The 19,908-nt window shown below is 44.2% G+C and overlaps 1 protein-coding gene across 2 annotated transcripts in view; it reads left to right on the forward strand.

Moving 5' to 3' along the window:
• Nucleotides 1-10,206: 10,206 nt before the first annotated feature.
• Nucleotides 10,207-19,908, forward strand: part of LOC141271071 (bactericidal permeability-increasing protein-like) — a 205,415-nt gene continuing 195,713 nt past the window's right edge. For both annotated transcript variants that reach the window (XM_073681172.1, XM_073681173.1), the window contains exon 1: nucleotides 10,207-10,364. The gene's annotated coding sequence lies outside the window, so the exon portion shown is untranslated. The remainder of the gene's footprint in view (nucleotides 10,365-19,908) is intronic.

The following is a 19,908-nucleotide window of genomic DNA, read 5'->3' on the forward strand; positions in this document are numbered from 1 at the left end:
TAAAAAAAAATTGACGTTGGGCTTCGCACTATATTTGTGTCCAGCCAGGTACAGCAGGCAGGAACGGGCTGCCCCCAACCACCAGCTGCCTATTTGTTCCTGGTTGGACACAACAATATAGGGAAGCCCTTTTTTTCTTAATTATTCCATGAATTTCATGAAATAATTTAAAAAAAAAATGCGTGGGGCTTCGCCCTATTTTTGTGCCCAGCCAGGTACAACTAGGCAGCTGGGGGCTGGAATCTGCAGCGCAGGGAGGCCCAAGCTTTCTGGGCCCCACCCGCTGCAAATTGCAGTCCGCAGCCGCCCCAGAAAATGGCGCGTTCATAGAAGCGCCATCTTCTGGCGCTGTACCCAACTCATCCAGGGCCGTGGTGCGGTGGCTCACTGGGTAATAAAGGGGCTAAGGCCAGCTTGGCATTATCAGCTGGCCCTAAGCCCGAAATTCATGGGGTCACGCCAATATTAGACATGACCGCCATGAATTTCTAGTAAAGTATTTAAAAAAACACAAACACCCAGAAAAAAGTCCTTTAATTGAAATAAACACACAATTCTTTATTGTTCTAAATTAAACCATACTTACCGTCACGCCCATTCCAGCTGAAGCCAACGATCTCCTGCAATAAAAGTAAAATAATAAAGCAACCTCATCCTTACCTTTCCATGGTTCCCACGACAGCATCAGCTCTGCTACATCGAGATGACAGGCTGGACCGCTTCAGAACGCTGCCATCCAGCCTGTCATCCCACAGACACTGAGAAGCACAGGCATACTTTCACTCTTCAGTGTCTGGCTGTGACGGCATAAAGATGAGAAAAGGTCATGTCCAATGAACTCAGCTCACCTCATGCACGTCACTGACAGCGTGGGAAAATTCTCCTGCACTCAGCGCTTCAGCGTGAGAATTTTCCCACGCTGTCAGTGACGTGCATGAGGTGAGTTGAGTTCATTGGACATGACCTCACCTCATGTATGTCACTGACAGCGTGGGAGAATTCTCACGCTGAAGCGCTGAGTGCAGGAGAATTTTCCCACGCTGTCAGTGACGTGCATGAGGTGAGCTGAGTTCATTGTCGGCTCATCTGGATGCCGTCACAGCCAGACACTGAGGAGCGCAAGCATGCCTGCGCTTCTCAGTGTCCGCGGGATGACAGGCTGGATGGCAGCGTTCTGCTGCGGTCCAGCCTGTCATGTGAATGTAGCAGAGCTGGAGCCGTCGTGGGAACCATGGAAAGGTAAGGATGAGGTTGCTTTATTATTTTTCTTTTATTGCAGGAGATATTTGGCTTCAGCTGGAATGGGCGTGACTGTAAGTATGGTTTAATTTGGAACAATAAAGAATTGTGTGTTTATTTCAATTAAAGGACTTTATTCTGGGTGTTTGTGTTTTTTTTTTAACTTTGACTATGGGGTTAGTAATGGGGGCGTCTTATAGACGCCTCTCCATTACTAACCTGGGCTTGATGTCAGCTGGCATTATAAGCTGACATCAACCCCAGCCCTATTACCCCACTGCCACCGCTACAGGGCAGTGGGAAGAGCGAGGCTAAGTGCCAGAATTGGCACATCCTATGGATGCGCCATTTCTGGGGCGGCTGACGGCTGGTGTTTCTAGCCTGGGAGGGGGCCAATATTCATGGCACCCTTCCTGGCCTATTAAAATCAGCCCCCAGCTGTCTGCCTAGCCTTTGCTATCTATTAAATTAGGGGGGGGCCCACGTTATTTTTTTGGGTGGGTTCCCCCATTTTAATAGCTAGTAAAGGCTAGGTATTCAGCTGGGGGCTGATATTAGTAGCCTGGGAAGCTCCATGGGTATTACCCCCTTCCCAGGCTTCAAACATCTGCCCCAGCTGTCTGCTTAACCTCCGCTAGAGCCTAAAATTAAGGGGAACCCCACGCCAATTTTTTTTTAAATAAATCCTTTATTTTAACACTAAATGACAAGTACAGTAATCAACACTGTCACTGTACTTCATATATATGTGACTGACATGTTTCTATCTATCTAATCTATGTGTGATTCTCTATTCTTTCTATTCTAAATTGTCGGGTACAGATGCTGAATTGCCGGCCGGCTTTTTTAAAGAGACAGTGCATGAAAACACTAATATTTTTTTAAATAAATCCTTTACACTAAATGAGAAATTCTGTAAGCAACACTGTCACTGTGCTTCTTATATGTGTGACTGACATGTTTCTATCTATCTAATCTATGTGTGAAGCTCTATTCTTTCTGTTGTAAATTGTCGGGTACCGGTGAATGCCGCTGATGAATTGCCGGCTTTTCATGTCATTCTACATTATTCTTAGTTGTTTTACTTCATGTAGAATTAACCTACAAGGAAAGAAAGGGTTTATTTTCATTCCGATATTTGTGTCCCATTGACTTGCATTGGTTTCCGGTATCGGAATCGGCGATATCCGATACTTTTTGGGTATCGGCCCGATCCAATCCGATACGATATTTCCTGATATCGGAAGGTATCGCTCAACACTAGCCTTCACTGATCTCCAGTCCGGTCTACTTGCTTTTACCTTCTCTGCAATCTCTTTCTTTAGTCCATTCATGAAAGCACTTGCTAATACCCTCTCACTAGTCTTATTCCCGGGGTTGAACCCCATTTCTGACCAGGTTTTCTTTAATGCATAGAAATAATCCTTAGTATCTTCCTCCTTTCCCTGCACTCTATCTTCTAGTGTAACTTGCTTTTCTGCTTGCCTGTCTTGACATGCTTTTACCAACGCTGCTGCGAATAGGACTCCAGCTGCTGCATCATTGGATTCTGCATCTACGGGTCCGGTCCTATTGGCATACTGTTTTTTTTGTCTCATCTATCAACCTATCATAGCGGGCTTCATCTGCCAATTTTCCCTTAATTACCCCCTGCAGATCTATTCTAGTGGCATGGTACGTATCCTGTATGGTGGTGATCATTCTAGCGAAACCCATAGGGGACTGGGATGGGTCTGGCAGCTGGGAGATCAGTGCCAACTGCTCTGAAGGACTCCATGGTCTATACATTAACATTGTACGAGCTTCCTGACCTGGAACCACTGCATCCCCCCCTGCTGCTGCTGCTGCTGCTGCTCCCGGTGCTCCTGGCACAACTACCATCCTCATTGGGAATAGACTAGCTGGGTGGGGTCTCGGTCCTCCACATGCCACACAGATGTCTACTGTCAAGGGGTTCTGCTGTCCACATCTGGGGCAAACCCAACATTTAGGTTCCTGGGAATTCTGGTACTGGGGTGGGGGTGACGTCGGGAGCGGACAAAGAGGAAAATCTGTCATTCCAGTTTTTGTCAGTCTGTAACGTCCGTCTCCTAATTCTTCAATCTTTCCTTCAAAATAAGCGCATGCATTCATCCATACATCCACTGTCTTCAACAGACCCTTATCTTTCAACCATCCATGATAGGAGTTAAAGAAGAATTTCCATTTCTCTCCATTCATCTCTCCATTCTCATTCATTCCCGCTTTACACATTATTTTGTCAATTCCAATCAGTGCCTGTTTCCCTTCTCTGCGTACCACTAAGTCTTTGGCTATAATGCCTTCCTTGGCATTTTGGTTCCCCATTTTTTTCGGTTCTCCTCACCTAGAAGAGACTCCTCAGTCACTTAGACAATGGTCACTTAGACAATGGGCCACAAAGATTTCTGAACCATTCCACTACTAGCCTCTCTAGGACTTATACGCCAACCAGAAAAACAGACCAAAAACATCAATCCCGAGACACACCCACAACACAATCATCGGATCCATACTTTCATTCTTAAATTCTCCAAAGGATAGAAGGCAGGACTGTCAATTTATCTGAGGGATTCTACTGGTTCAAAGGGACCTGAGCCAGACAACAATCTGTTGAATTACCTGGGGAGCCGACCGCTCGGGGGTGAGGGAGTCTCTTCTATGCAGTGATATAATTAGGTAGAATATAACAGTTATTCTTACCTCAGCGCTGTATATATCACCAACAGAGAGCTTCACTCGTCCCACGTCTCGGACCGGTCGAGCACCATTGGGTAGATTAACTCAAGGTCCCTGTTCGGGCGCCAGCTGTCGTCACTGAATTTTGGGTCTTCTATCCTTTGGATTACGAGCTCGGAGAGAATGAAGACACAGGACAGGATGTTTGTGTCTAAACATACTCTAAAAACTTTATTACAAAACACAGGGCTAATATACACCCTAAAAGGCAGGAAACGGATTTGCCATATATGGTTCGATTATACAGTTTAGCTGAACAAGCGAAAAAAGCTAGTTTCTGTATGCTTTAAAATATTTAATTAGACTTATCTAGTTAGCAAGGTCATTTCATCTTTCTGCAAGAACACATTATTGCTACAAGAAGAAACATCTGGCCAGGGAGTATACTTTATCTTCTCCCAAGGACACGCTATTGATACAAGAAGGAACATTCATAGTGTTAGAACCTTGCTGTTAGGTTTTTTTTTCCTTTGCTGGTCACATGACCTTGTTGGCCTATTTAATCCTGCTCCGCCCTTCTGGCTTTGCTGGACTTCATTGTATATCTACTTTCTAGCTAGCCTGTGCTCTGTATCTAACTCTGTTAGTTTGTTTGGTCTACGGACCTCTATGTTCTATCTATTTTGTTTGTTCGTCTGTCTGCTACTATTTCTGTTAGGAGGTGTCCCATATTCCTCCCAGTCCTTAGTACTTGTAGGGATTCCCTCCCCACATCTATAGGTCTCCGTACAGACTAGATTAGGACTTTAGCAGGTCTGATCGCAGGATCAGGTTCCCTGTTACATCGTAGGGATTCAGCTGAGTCCTATAGTAGGGACAGATCTCCTCTCTTTCCTTAGCTTTGGTAGCAGAACATAACACATAGCTGTTGTTTTCACCTAAAATAACTGTCAGACTTATATAGCATAGATGGGGCCTTTAAACTTGAGGGACTCCATCTTCTGCTATAACAATAGTAACGTAGGTTGAATATAGACCTAGGTCCATCAAGTTCAACTTTCCTCCCCCAATTGTACTCCCTACACTAACACTACACTAACTTACTAACTGGGACTAGGCCTCACAAATATATTTTAATTATTATTACCACTTTTATTATTGATGCACCATTATAATTAAGAATGTACCCGTTTATAATTTATTTTTTAAATTAGTTTTATATTTTGTATTACTGTTGTGATTCTAATAATGGTATTACTAAAATCCCTATGCCTAAATATGTTGATCCAGAAGCACTTCACCTTCATCTGCCTTCAAGAATACTTTCCTCCAAATATAATTTAACCTACTATTATAGGATTTTTTCTGGTAATGATTTACAGGTGTACTAAGCTACTGTTCTGGTGAGCAGGCTGGAAAGCAATCTTAGGGATCGCTCACACAAGAGCTCTCTGATGTTTTATCGGATAGCACTTGGCCCAATGTTATATTATGGGGGAGTGCAGATCTGCGATTATTCGGCATGAGAAAACAATCTCAGCATGCTGCAAGTGCATCCGATAATCAGATCCCGCGCACCCATTCAAGTCTATGGGTGCGGGCGAAACATCAGCCTGCACTCGATTGTCATCCGAGTGCAGTTCTACATTCTCAGATTCACACAATGGAGCAGATGGAGAAATTAAGTTCTCTGTCTTCTTCACACCTGTGCTGTGATTCTCTCATGCAAAAGAATCAGATCACACTAAGGTGACACTGAATGTCATTAGCATAATGGACTGGATTCTCTTGCAACGGAGAATATTCGCCATTGTGAGCGACCCCTTAAAGTAGATCTGTCAGCTTAATATGCTAAAGGTACCATAATACAGCTAAAGGTTCGCTAAAGCAACACACAAAAAATGTGGAAAAATTGTAGTATTTGTCTACTAGAATCACGGAAGCCATATATTGGACATTATATATATATATATATATATATATATATATATATATATATATATATATATATATATATATATATATATTCGTCTGTCTGTCTGTCCAGGAAATCCCGAGTCGCTGATTGGTCAATCAGCGACGCGGGATTTCAGAAACAGATGGCGGCTGTTAGCGGCTCATCTGCCGGACGGACCTCCATGCGGCTAACGTCGGGAGATCAGCGGCTTGGTCCGCTGATCTCCCAACAGCAAGTGTGAACGGGGGAGCGGCGTCGCCGGTCGGGATACTTCTGCTGCGAGTAGCCGCTCATCTCCCGGCTTCTCGCAGCGGAAGTAGCCGCACAAGCAGCGCCGCTCCCCAGTCATCACTAATACGACGCTGATTGGTCGCGGTAGGAGGCCGCGACCATTCAGTGATCTTGGCGCCAAATTTAAACAACGTCTGCTGATTGCGCCTGGTCGGCCGCATACATATTCTAGAATACCCGATGCCTTAGAATCGGGCTACCATCTAGTAGTTAATAAGTCCAGTGTATTCGTGAGTGCATAATTCAATTTGTATGCATTATTATGGACCTTTCCTGAAAACACTTGAAAAAGCAAATTCTTCTCTTTAACACCTTAGCGACATATGACGGACTGGTATGTTATATATCAAGTCTATTTCTTTTATGCAGGCTCTGCTCCTGTGCCCGCATCTGATGACTGCAGATGATGACTGTGTTATTCAGCCATTATCTAACTCTTAAGTGGTGCTCTGCCCACGACTATTTACCTGTTAATTGCCTTTGTCAATGTTGTTAAAAATATGATAACATCACTAAAAGTAAAGAAATATTACATATATGTGGTATTGCTGTGACTGTAAAAGTCCAACCTATCAAAATAAACATTTTATATATAAATCTATAAATGCTGTAATGAGAAAATAAATCAAAATGCCAAGATTGAGTTTCTTTCAGCAGCTGCAAGGCAGTTGTTACTACCCCAAGATGGTATGAATAAAATAGTCCACTCAGGACAGAAGAAACAATCCCCTAGCTCGGTTGACCAAAAAATTAAAATCTTACGAGTCTCAAAAAATGCCGACACAAACAAAAAAAATTTAAGGAATTTTGCTATTTTTTTCACCACTTAAATAAAATAAAACAATGTCTGTTTGGTATTGCCATAATCGTACTGACCTGGAGACTCATACTGTCTAGTCATTTTAACCTTATAAAGACCACTGTAAAAAAAAAAAAAAAAAAACCCTCAAAAAACTATTGCGCTTTAATCGCAATTTTGCCACCCTTAGAAATATCTTTCAGCTTTCCAGTACATCTCATTGTAAAGTGGATGGTATCAATTAAAAGTACAACTTGTCCCTCAAAAAACAATCCCTCATACAGGTATGTCAACAGAAAAATAAAAAAGTTATGACTTTTAGAAAAAGTGGAGGAAACGGAAAATCGTGCTGTCGGGAAGTGGTAAATTTTTTTTTTTTAAAGTTCTCTTGCTATTACATGGGGAGGTTGACAGTTTGTTTTTAGATTTATTATATTATCACATCACAGAGCATATGCTATTCTCATCTTGCTTCCATACATCATTTAATTGCCAACTCCTGGAGCCATCCTGTAGGCCTTATTCCATCATAATGTTAGATAAACATTTATGGTTCTAAGCCTGCCTTGAAAACTCATTTCTTCAAGGAAACTTCTCATATATTTTATTCTGGCTGCAACAACAGCCCATATAACCTGACGTTGTCACTGACATTGCTTCTCTCTGCTTTGATGTGGTTAATTTGGAAGTTTTTTTTACAAATTCTTGAAACAGAGCATTTCATAAAAACTAGACACTCTCCTCTCTAAAGGCCCCGTCACACTTAGCGACGATGCAGCGATCCCGACAACGATACGACCTGTCAGGGATCGTTGCTGCGTCGCTATGTGGTCGCTGGTGAGCTGTCAAACAGGCAGGCTCACCAACGATCAGGGGAGCAGCGACATCGTGGAAAGAATCTTTCCACGATGTCCTGCTTCTGGTTACCAGCCTGCTGAAGCAGGAGCAGGCTGGTAACCATGATAAACATCGGGTTACTAGGGGCACACGCGCTTCTAGTAACCCACTGTTTATCATGGTTACCACTCTGCTACGGTGAGTGGGAGGTTACCGCTCACTTTAGCAGGCTCGTAACCATGATAAACAACGGGTTACTAGGTGCGCGTGTGCCCCTAGTAACCCGATGTTTATCATGGTTACCAGCCTGACCGCTGGTCACACACAGCGATGTGTGCTGACCAGCGGGAGGGCAACGACCAAAAAATGGTCCAGGACATTCTGCAGCGATCAGTGACCTCACAGCCGGGGCCTGATCGTTGCAAAGTGTCACACATAGCGACGTCGCTGGTGAGGTCGCTGTTGCGTCACCAAAACCGTGACTCAGCAGCGATCTTGCTAGCGATCTCGCTATGTGAGACTGGGGCTTTAGGGTTCGTTTAAATGTGAGATATTTTCCTTTACGAGTGCTATTGGTGTTTTTCGTGTACAGCACTCGTACCTATGATAATCTATGGGGCCGTTCACATGTCCAATTTTATCCTTGGATCGAGTGGTCTGTACAAAATTGTGGAAAAATGTCCAATATTGAATCCGAGTCTTGGATCAACATCATCAATGCAAGTAATTGGGTCAATGAAAAAATCAGATAGCACTCAGATGCCAACCATGTGCTGTCTATTTTTCATGAACTGAGAAGAAAAACGGATAGAAGAATTGATGAAACTATAACCAAACTCGGATGAAGTCAAGATTATCAGCATGATGCACCACACATGGGTCCCATCTTCTCCTGATGAACCCTAATCTTAGGGGGAAACGCATCAAGAAAACCGGATATATACTGGAGAGGCGATATTCCTTAACAGTGAGATAAGTAACGGACTCATTTCCTGATTTTTCTGACTACTGGAATGGAGTATATCTGATATCAAGTTTTGGTCTTTTATGATCATTTTGTGTTACTATCTCGCATACCCCAGCTGGGGGACTTGAAAGTTATATGGGATGGAGATGTCCCCTTCTACTATACTCATATAAATTGGTGCCATTGGCCTACCACCCCTGAATTATCAAACAGGGTGGGTTCTATTCACTTGCCCAACCAAGGTATTCAAGCATTAGAAATATTGAGATCTATGATGATACCCCTGCTGTTATTGTGTCTGCATTTTGAGTCTATTAATACTACATTATATATTTGTTTATGTACACTCCAGATCCATTTTGTTATTTGTTTTTTTTGTGGTGACAAGTAACCATATTATATGCACTACAATTGTTTAACAGGACTAGCCATGTTGGTATCTTAGGACCTGACCCTTTGTCCTGTAGTAGCTACTTTTCATCTATATTTGAATGAATAATTGTAGGATCCTTTTGATTAAGCACTGTCACCTTTAAATATCGTGTTCTATCTTGCTACATACAGCACCCACTGTGTGCCCGTATGGGCATCATTTTAGTTATATCTATTAAAAGTTACATTTTAATGGGGTAATTATTTTCTGCTGCTGAAACTGACAGTTTTATGTAAATCTGATGAAACTCTGATCAAAAATACTGACTATTTTTCTCAGATGTGAAAATAATTGACCTTTGAATGAGTCTTTATTCCATGAAGTTTAGCTGGGGGCCAAATGAGTGTGGAGAGGGAGAGCTAATGGGGCAGAAATAACATGTCCTTGCTGTATTAGGCTACCTTCAAGACTGATCTGAAGGTATCATATGGAGGTGGAAAAAATACATCCCTCTTGGGTCATGTATAGAAGAACTTTATCCTTAAAGGGAATCTGTCACCAGGTTTTTGCTACCCAATCTGAGAGCAGCATATTGTAAGGACAGAGACCCTGATTCCAGTGAAGGGACATTTACTGGGATGCTTGCTGTGGTGGGGGGAGGGTTATATACTGCTCATGAATATAGAGGACTACATGGCAACATGTTTACTAATCCTCTAAGGATAGTCTTCTGCTGCTAAAACAATGATTTTATTAAAACTACACTAAGCTGCCCAGTAAGTGACACAAAGCTGGAATCAGGGTTTCTACTACTACTACACCATGCTGCTCTCAGATTAGGTGGCCAAAACCTGCTGACAGATTCCCTTTAAGAATGTGAAATGGGGCAATGCAATACAATACATTGTGGTTAATGTTTTTGTTTATTTATGTTTGTACATTTAGTGTCCCCTTAACCACATTCACCAAACTGGCAGTAATCCTTGTACTACTGTATATCAGTTTTAGGTGACACTTTCCTTTGTACACTTCTTATTCACAGATCTCATTGTATCTTGCTTGCTGATGAAAACACATTTTATAATCCTGTGAGTTTAATCTCTGGATGAGAAGAACACTATTTCCGTAAAAAAAAAAAAAAAAAAGTATAAAAGGACTGAATCATGCACCTGTCACTGATCTTCATTACGAGTGCTGAGTAGAGGTGAGTTGTAGTACTCAATCTACTACATTGCTGGGGCATTAATATAGACAGATCGCTGAGTATTTTTAGCATGTATTGTCTGTCGAGTGTGCGTTAGGTGTGATCGTGATCAGTTGACAATTATTGTTACAATGGACTGTTTGATTTATATCATAATTGTCAGGATTAGCTGGGTTATAATACGTGGACTTACTGTGTCCTCCAAAGCAAGAAACACTATTTGTAGTCACTTTATGCTATGTCTTATGTGTTTAATAACTCAGAATTACGTGTGCACATGGCCTTAGATACCGATGACCTATCCAAACATTAAAGCCATGTTCACAAGTTGATTATTTGGTGAGCTTTTTACATCAGTATTTATAAGCCAAAACCAGGAGTGGAACAATCAGAGGGAAAGTATAATAGAAGCACGTCACCACTTCTGGATTTATCACCCAGTGGTGACGTGTTTCTATTATACTTTTCCTCTGATTGTTCCACTCCTGATTTTGGTTTACATATACTGAGGTAAAAAACTCACCAAATACTCAACGTGTGAACGTAGTCTAAAGGCCCTGAAAACTTCCCTGTCAAATTCATACTGAAGATATTCCATGTTTACATTAAAAAGTTGTAACACAAAGTTTGACTAACAAGTGACATATCCAAACTTCTCTTGTGGAATATTATAAACCCTTTCCCTCTGCTGCTAAATTTCGTTTTTTTCCTCCCCTTCTTCCAAGACCCATAACGTTTTAATTTTTCCATTGTCGTATCCATGAGATTTGCTTTTTTTGCTACATGAGTTGTAGTTTTGACATTTTTACCATATGTTGTACTGAAAAATGGTAAGAAATATTCCAAGAACAGTAAAATTGTGAGAGAAAAAAAGCAATTCTGCCATTCTTTTTTGGGCTCTCTTTTAAGTGTTGATTGTGTGGTAAAACTGACCTGGCTATATGTTTCTCCAGTCAGAAAAAATACTGCAATAACAAACTTGTTTATTTTTATATGTACTTTAATGGTAGATTTGGACCTTTAGGAGGGGAATACATGGCATTATTTTGCATTGTGTTTCTCTCTTGAAGGGGTTAAATGACGGGAATAGCTTCCCGCCAAAGTGTTCCCGCTATTTGCTCAGTGAGGAGGAGGTTTGGGACTGGCTGGAGCCTCCAGGCATTTGGCGATGCGTCGCAGGGGAAGATTGTGTTTCTCCCCCTGCGATGCCTGCTGAAAGGGCATGTTATTAGTAAATATGGAGAAGTGGGGGGATATTAAAGATGGCAGTGCTGAGGGATTCTGTCATTCCTTGACGAAGATGATCGGAAAGTGCTGTGAAGATATGGATTCCCCGCTGGATGAGCTCTGTGAAAGAATGGGGGGAAAAAGGTGCCATCGCATGTCTCCAATGTTGCCTGAATGGAGCACCAGATGATGTGCCCAGGCCAAGTGCCAAGTGACCAGAGTGCAGGAGGAGCGTGTCACAGCAACTGAGCCGGAAGTCGCGATGACATCATCCGGTGGCAAGGGCATGTGCACTGGCTCCAGGAACAAGAGGAGAAGAGTCCTGTATTCTCCATCCACTGTACATGCATCCGGGACCTCTGGAAGATGGCGAGGATGCAGGGGTGCCGTGGCTATCACTCCACTTGTAAGGACCAGGCTGGCCTCAGTTCACCACCGGCTGGAGGGAGCCATTGTTGGTTCTGAGGCTGCCATTCCTCAATCTTGAGAACTCGCGGGATGAGACTCAGGACCAATCACCTGAGGGCGGTGAGTATAGCCCTCCTGATGTACATTATATACTCGAACGTTCTATGTCAGCTAGTCAGTCCTCCAGAGCCCCAGGTGTAGCCGAAGTATGGAGAAACCTAGATAATGGCCTGGGGGCCGAGAGGGGGGAGCAAGAATCCATAGTAACCCCGATGGGGTCAGGGGTTAAAGGTGCGGGTGATGATTGTTATAAGGAAGCTCTAGTATGTCTCACCACTGGGATATCACTTGCCCATAACAATTAAGGAAAAAATTTGGCGTAATGAGTATATTGCTATCTTGTCTTTGCTACCAGCCTCTGAGGAATTTTTAGCAAGGCTGGAGAAAGATGAAGACAGACGTAGGTCTATAGCTATGTCTTTTAACAGCTGGGTGCAAGCCTTTTGTATATACCCCAGTGTTATGGGTGAGATATTTCCTAGTAAATGTTCTGGTCTTTTTCAGCAAGTTGAGATAGTCTTAGAAGCATATAAAAACCTTAGTAGTTTGAACTGGTATTTTTATGATGAAAATTTTAGGCAGAAGTTGTCTGTGTACCCATCCCTCAAAAAAGCGAGTCTGACAAGCCAACCTTATACAAAGGAATACTTTAACAAGGACATTGACTCTGGTAAAACTGGAGAAAATGCGCCCATGGTTAGAGCGGTGCCCAGACCGCAGGACAGCCAAATTAATAACTGATGGTTTTTCAGATGGATTTTCTATCCCCCAATTTTCTTGGGAAGGATGCATATGGGTAAATAATTTGAAGTCTGTGGACGTACACCGAGAGGGAGTAGAGCGAAAATTAAAAAAATAAATATTAGAAGGCAGGCCCCTTTTAAGGAGTAACCTTTTGTAAATTTTTGCCTTTCACCACTGGGGGTTGTTCCAAAGAAGGAGCCAAATTAATTTTGTTTAATTCATCATCTATCTTATTTATATGGTTTATCTTGAAACGATAGTATTGACAATAGCATAATATCTGTTACTTATACTTGTTTTGATACAGCAGCAGAAATAGTTAAAGGGTTCGAGCCTGGGGCCTTCATGGCTAAAGCCGATATAGAATCAGCATTTAGACAGTTGCTAATTCATCCGAATGGGTTTAATTTGCTGGGTTTTTCAGTTTGATTTTTTTTTATGTTGACAAATGCCTGCCTATGGGCTGTTCGGTATCTTGTTTTTATTTTGAGGCATTTGTTTGAATGGGTAGGCGGAATAGTGCATTACTTGGATGACTTTCTTTTTGTAGGTCTGTGTGATTCTGATGTCTGTAATGAGCTGCTGTCTACTTTTCAGTTGATTTGTAGAGAGTTTGGTATCCCGTTAGCTAAAGAAAAACTGTTTATCCTGATAGTTGTATAGAATATTTAGGTATAGTCATAGATACAGGTAAGGGTGTGTTTCTCCTACTGGTAGCTAAGATAGATAAATATAAAAAGGCTTTGTTAGCTTTGAAAAGTAGGAGAAAAGCAACTGTAAAAGATGTCATTGCTGGGTTTGTTGGCTTTTGTGTCTAGAATAATGCCAATGGGCAGGGTTTTTTGTAGATGCTTGGCTGCGCCCAATGCGGGGATCAAAAATCCATGCTTTCATGTATGCATAACCAAGGATATAAAAGAGGACCTAGAAGTCTGGCTAGAATTTTTGCGGTTGTTTAATGGACAAGCACTATGGCATGCTCCTATTATCACAGAAGAGGAGTTGAATATATCTATGGATGTAACTCCTTCCATAGGTTTCGGCATTTTTTGGAATGGGAAATGGTGTGCGGACAGGTGGCATCTGTCTAGGTTAAAAAACGGTGTGTTAAATAATGGAGTTTTGCTGGAACTTTTTCCCATTGTAGTTGTGGTAGTCATTTGGGGTAAGCAGTTAGCAACTAGGAATATTCTTCTTAAATCTAGCAAGAATGGTGCTGTTTTAGTTTTAAATTGTTTGTCAAGTAAATGTAAGTTGGTGATTAAGTTGCTTAGGCATTTGGTGTTATGTTTAAAATGGAACATTTCGTTGAAAGCGGTACTGGTTAATGAGAAATGCAGTTCAGTTGCTGAATCACACTCTCATTTTCAGTTCAGGAATTTCTTCAATCTCGTTCCCTGCGCTCGGCGAAATGGAGATGTGACGCCCTCCCAGAGTGAATGGGGTTACTCGGAGCCGGGTCAGTGTAGGTGTCAGGGGGGATGCAGTCGTGGCCCGGACCCGGTCCATGCCCAGGGCGGTCACATGAAAGGGGATTTTAATGGGCATTCAAGTAAGAGTGGTATTTTTCGACTACGCCACCTACGGTTTCCGGTGATGAGCACCAGCGCTGCTTCAGTCCACTGAGGCTGGTGTTACAGGCAGCTAAGATGGAACGGCTCCCCGCAGGCGGAGCAGGCCTCAGGGCAGTGTGAGGAGGAACGGTGGGTGCAGTGCCGCGCAGGAAATAACAGGCTGAAGCGGGGTGTGAAGTCATCCAGGGCTTTTACTCACATTCAGATGAACTTTAGCCGCAAAGCTTCCCTCTGCTCCTCACGGCGTACTGCGGCCACCGGGAAGGGGGTTCAGCACTTCCCAGGTAGATCAGGAGCACCTGTTGAAACCCCTCTGGTGTGTGTTCCTCTCCTTGGTAAGTTCTCCCACTAAGCCTTCTCTTGACTGTATGTGTGGTGTGAACGTAGAGTAAGGCTGGGTCTCACTGGATAAACGCAGGTAGAGCGATACAGGTGGCGTAGGCCGCTCCGTCCGTATCCCCCCCCCCCCCCCCGGGATCCACTAAGCCTCCGGGCTTTTCCAACTGAGACGTGAAGTAACAAAGTCAGATATCGGGGGCCGGTCACCCCTCTTGCAGCAGGAGTCCCTCTGACTATGCCAGAATAAAGAATACAGGTGGCGTAGGCCGCTCCGTCCATATCCCCCAGGCTCCACAGGGCAAAAGGATCCCAATCTCCTCTTCTCCCCTCCAAGCCTTCTTGGGTAGGGACCTTGACCGGGTAGAGACAGTGGTTAACTCTGACCCGCTCTTCGTCTCAAGGCCAGAGAACGAGGACCGTGTATTTTCAATCAGAGACGTAGACCACCATCAAAGACAAAGGTCACAAGCGCTGAAGATCACAATCAAAGACCTTGAACTTAAGATGGCCATTGATTATATATGAATTATGTGTTGCTTAAAAGTGTGTCCTCCACCCTCACCCACTACATGGTTCCCCCCATCTCCTCTATCCCGGGCCGGGGCAGCACCCTGGTGCATTTAGGCCCCCTACAGGAGAGGAGTGGTGTAGTGTTGAATGGTGAAGTGGGGTCCTGAGAGATGCTCCATCCTTACCTGGGAGAGGAGATACCACACTTCATCTGAGGTGCAGTACCCCTGTGGCGACTGAACCCTCAGGGGCGCCACCGAGACGATTGTCCAGATTGTCTATGGGGAATAATTTGGTTGTAATAATGGATCTGTCATAGCAGTCAATAGCAGGTTCAACCTGGAATGTTTACCTGGTGGCTTGGGATTTATGGTCCAAATTTTGTAGTACCAGGAACTTAGAAGCAGGCAAGAGTTCTGAGCCGACCACTTTAATGTTTGTATTATCAATTATTGATAGAGGGCTTGCATACTCAACTGTATCAAAAAATTTAGCCGTGTATCCTTTTTTATGAAAATTCTTGGACAACGTCCAATTAATTATTTTTTTAATTATTTTTTTTAATTAAACAGGTTTTGAAGGGATACAAAAAGAAGCACTTTGTTTGTGATGGAAGATACCTTATTTCCCCAGAGATGTTAAACAATCTATACGCTGTTTCATTTGAATGCTGTTATGATAATTTTGAAGCAATTTTATTTCTACAGCAGCAGTCCTAATGTTTTTCGGGTCCCTGTGTTTAGGTGAATTGTTGCCAAGCGGTAGGAATGGTACAGAAGCTTTAGAATCTTATCAGGTCTGGTTGGAGAGAAAGGTGCTAATAATTTATATAGCTAAATCTAAAATGGATCAAGCTGGAAAGGGTAGTCATTAGTGATGAGCAAGCATACTCGCAAGTACTCGGTACCCGCCCGAGCATCTCAGTATTCTAGATACTCTGAGATCGCCGAGTACTTGCGAGATGCTCAGGCGGATGCTCGGGTACCCTCCCTGCTCTTTAGAGCGCCAATCAACATGCAGGGATTGCCAGCCACTCACTGTAATGCCGCAGCCTTGTTGGTTGTGGCATTACAGTGATTTGCTGGCCGCACAGCGTCATCAGGTCTATATCAGACCTGGCGCCACTGTGCTCGTCAGTCTACTCCGCAATCAGGCATTGTAGGTAGAGGTGCTGCTGAGCTAGGGACAGATTTGGTTGTGTATTAGGTAGTGAAGAGAGAAAACAACAAGTACATTACACATATCCATCTCAACAAACAGTCCTTCTGAGGACTAATCCATCTGCAGAGATATCAGGCAGGCAGTGTATATAGAAGACTGCAGTGCATATAGCACAAGAGGCTCCAATCCAGTTCTGCCTTCTGCTGCTGTTAGATATTTCTATACAAAGGCCCAGGTCTTGGGGGCCAGGAATAATTTTTTTTTTTAATCTTAATCCTCATTATTAGCTTAAAAAGCAATCCAGAGTGCACCGTTTTTCTGCGCCATTTGCTTGTTGGTACTGCAGAATACAGCCAGGTGCTTTCCATATTACAGTGCTAAAAATCCAGCTATTTAAAACTGGTTTCTCTGTCACACGGATCACATATAATTGAACTGAAAATACTGCCATTTTTGGCCTCCATTCAGATTTTTTTTCAGTGTGTTAGCAAAGTTTTTGGCACCGGTTTGCTGTTCAAAATAGTTACCTACAGGCCAGGTATTTAAAACTGTGGTTTCTCTATCACACGAATTACATATAACTTCGCTCCAAATTCAGCCATTTGTAGTGAGCATGGAAGATAATGTCCTCCATTTAAAATGAGCAAGGGACGGGGAACTGGACGTGATGGTGATGGTGCATGCAGAGGCCGAGACCATGGGCAAGCTGAAATTGTGCCACAACAAACACCCACATCTTCCTGCCTGACCTTCCTGTCCCAATTCCTAGGAGAAAGCAGCACACCACTATTGAACCAAGAGCAGTGTCAAAAGGTTGTTGGTTGGATAGGTGATAGCCGCCGCCACCACCACCACCACCACCCTGTCTTCCACACTGTCAACTCTCAGTAGCTGTGAGTCTGGACTGCATATTCCTCACCCTGATCCTCCTTCCTTCCACAATGCCGAGTGCCCGGAGACAACTGATCCCACACTTGGACACTCCGAAGAGCTGTTCACTTTTCCATTTATAGATTCTGGCCTCTCCCTCGGTCTGCTTCAAGCGGGGCAAAAGACCGCATGTAGCGATGCCCAAATATTTAAGGAGCCACGGTCACACGAAGGTGACAGTGGGAAAGTGCAATTACAGTTGCAAGAGGATGATGATTATGATGAGACACAATTGCCAGCAAGTCAGGAGGAGGCCGAGGGTCCATACGTGGAAGATGAGGTGGTGGGCGATAAAGTCACTGACCCAACCTGGCAAGATGACATGCATAGCGAGGACAGCAGCGCAGAGGGAGAGAGGGAGGCGTAGCACCACAACAGGAGGAAAAAGCAGTGTGGTGGCCACAGACACAAGGTGGGAAACTGTTCTCTGAAACACCAATACAAGGGAAGTAGCCAATCCAACTGCTAGGTCTTCCCGAATCTGGCTCTTTTTTAAAGACTGTCCAATTAACCCAAAAAAGAGTATTTGCAACATCTGCTATGCCATCATCAGCAGGGGCAGCAAAACTACCAGCCTGACCACCACCAGCATGCTCAGGCACATGACAGCAAAGCACCCGACTAGTTGGGCCGAACACCAGGGTCTAGAAACAGTGTCTGCAGTTGACACCACTACCTCTTCCCTTGTACGTGCACGCCAAGCCTCTGTCCATGATGCAGGCAAAGATGCCTCCCACCCTGCACCTGTTGTTGCACACTTGATACCATCACCGTCAGCAAACACGTCCACTTCTTTGTCCCAGTGCCACGTTCAGTTGTCCCTACCCAAGTCCTTTGAACGCAAGGGCAAATATGCAGCCAACCACCCATAGTCCACAATACTAAACTGCCACATTTCTCAACTGCTTGCACTGGAAATGTTGCCTTTTAGGCTCGTGGTGACGCAAGCTTTCCGCAACCTCATGGCAGTGGCTGTCCCTCGGTACTCGGTCCCCAGCCACTACTATTTCTCTGTGTGCAGTTCCCGCCTTAGACAAGCACATGTCCGAGAACATTACCCATGCCCTCAACAATGCAGTTACTGGAAAGGTCCACCTAACCACAGAAACGTGGACAAGTGCTTGTGGCCAGGAACAGTGCATCTCACTGACAGCACACTGGGTTAATATTGTGGAAGCCGGGACCCAGTTGAAACCTGGGATGAAACACGTCCTCCCGATGCCAAGGATTGCGGACCCATTGTCAATCAGGGTTGCCCCCACATTCTACAGCTCCTGCACCTCCTTCTCCTCTTTTTCAGCCACCATCTCCGAAATGACCACATCAGTTGGAAGCTTGAAGCACTGCCTCTTCCAAGCGGCAACAGGTTGTGCTGAAGCTAATATGCTTAGGTGACAAACTGCACATCGTTGCAGAGTTGTAACAGAGCAGGCAGATCTGTGTCTGTCACCGCTGAACCTACAGCCAGGTACGGTCGTGTGTGACAATGGCCGGAATCTGGTGGTGGCTCTGAAGCTTGGCAACCTGGCACACGTACCTTGCCTGGCCCATGTGCTCAATCTAGTGGTCCAGCGCTTTCTCAAAACCTACCCAGATCTGTCTGAGCTGCTTATCAAAGTACGCTGCGTGTGTGCCCATTTCAGAAAGTCAGCTACAGCTTCCGCCGCCCTCGCCGTACTTCAGCAATGCTTGCAGCTTCCAGCTCACCAACTGGTGTGCGATGTCACCACGTGTTGGAACTCAACGTTGTATATATTGGGAAGGATTTGTGAGCAGCTGAGGGCAGTTGTTGACTACCAGCTTCAACACGCCCGTTGGTATTCAGGTCAGCCTTCGCACATAAGAGCTAATGAGTGGGCATGGCTTTCTGACATCAGTGCTGTCCTCCAAAACTTTGAGGACCCCCCCAAGATGGTGAGCGGCGCTGACTCCATAATTAGCGTCACCACCCTGCTTCTGTCTACTGAAACACTCGCTGCTCACAATTTAAAGAGGAAGCATTGCAGGCGGAGCATGATGAGTAGTGTTGAGCCACCCCCGTAGTGTTCGAGTTCGGTTCGCCGAACACCGTTAAAACCAATGGCAGGCAAACAAAAACACATAGAAACACATAGAAAACACCTTCTGAGGTGTCCAAAAGTTGACAAACTGCTCAGAAGACATAACTAACACATGGAAAAGTGACAAGTACATATAGTCATGCAAAAAGAAAAGAGGTGGAGGAGTAAAAGGAGGGGGAGACACAGATATAGGCATGTCATGCCCTTCTAAAATCCAAAAAGTGAGAAGCCGACACGGCCAGTCCGTTCCTGCCCGTGCCACCTCCGTGTCGCCGGGTTTGTGCCAGAGCCGTGGTGGACCCTGACGGCCAGCCCCCCTCTCCCAATTCTGGTGCCTGTCCGCTGGTGGGTCGAGCGAGTTCCCCTGTGGTGGAGGCAGGTCTAAGCTTTTTAATTTAAATTGTCTCTCTAATTTGAATGAATACACTTTAAATCCTTTTACAAGGATCTATTGGAGGGCAAGTCTCATGCCAGCAGCCACGTAATTACAGCTCCAGTAGCGTCCACTAAAGCTGCTGCAGTTAAAAACCT

Source organism: Phyllobates terribilis, unplaced genomic scaffold (genome assembly GCF_046119375.1).
Source record: "Phyllobates terribilis strain yellow unplaced genomic scaffold, ASM4611937v1 Scaffold_5__5_contigs__length_657084704, whole genome shotgun sequence".
Lineage (NCBI taxonomy): Eukaryota > Metazoa > Chordata > Amphibia > Anura > Dendrobatidae > Phyllobates > Phyllobates terribilis.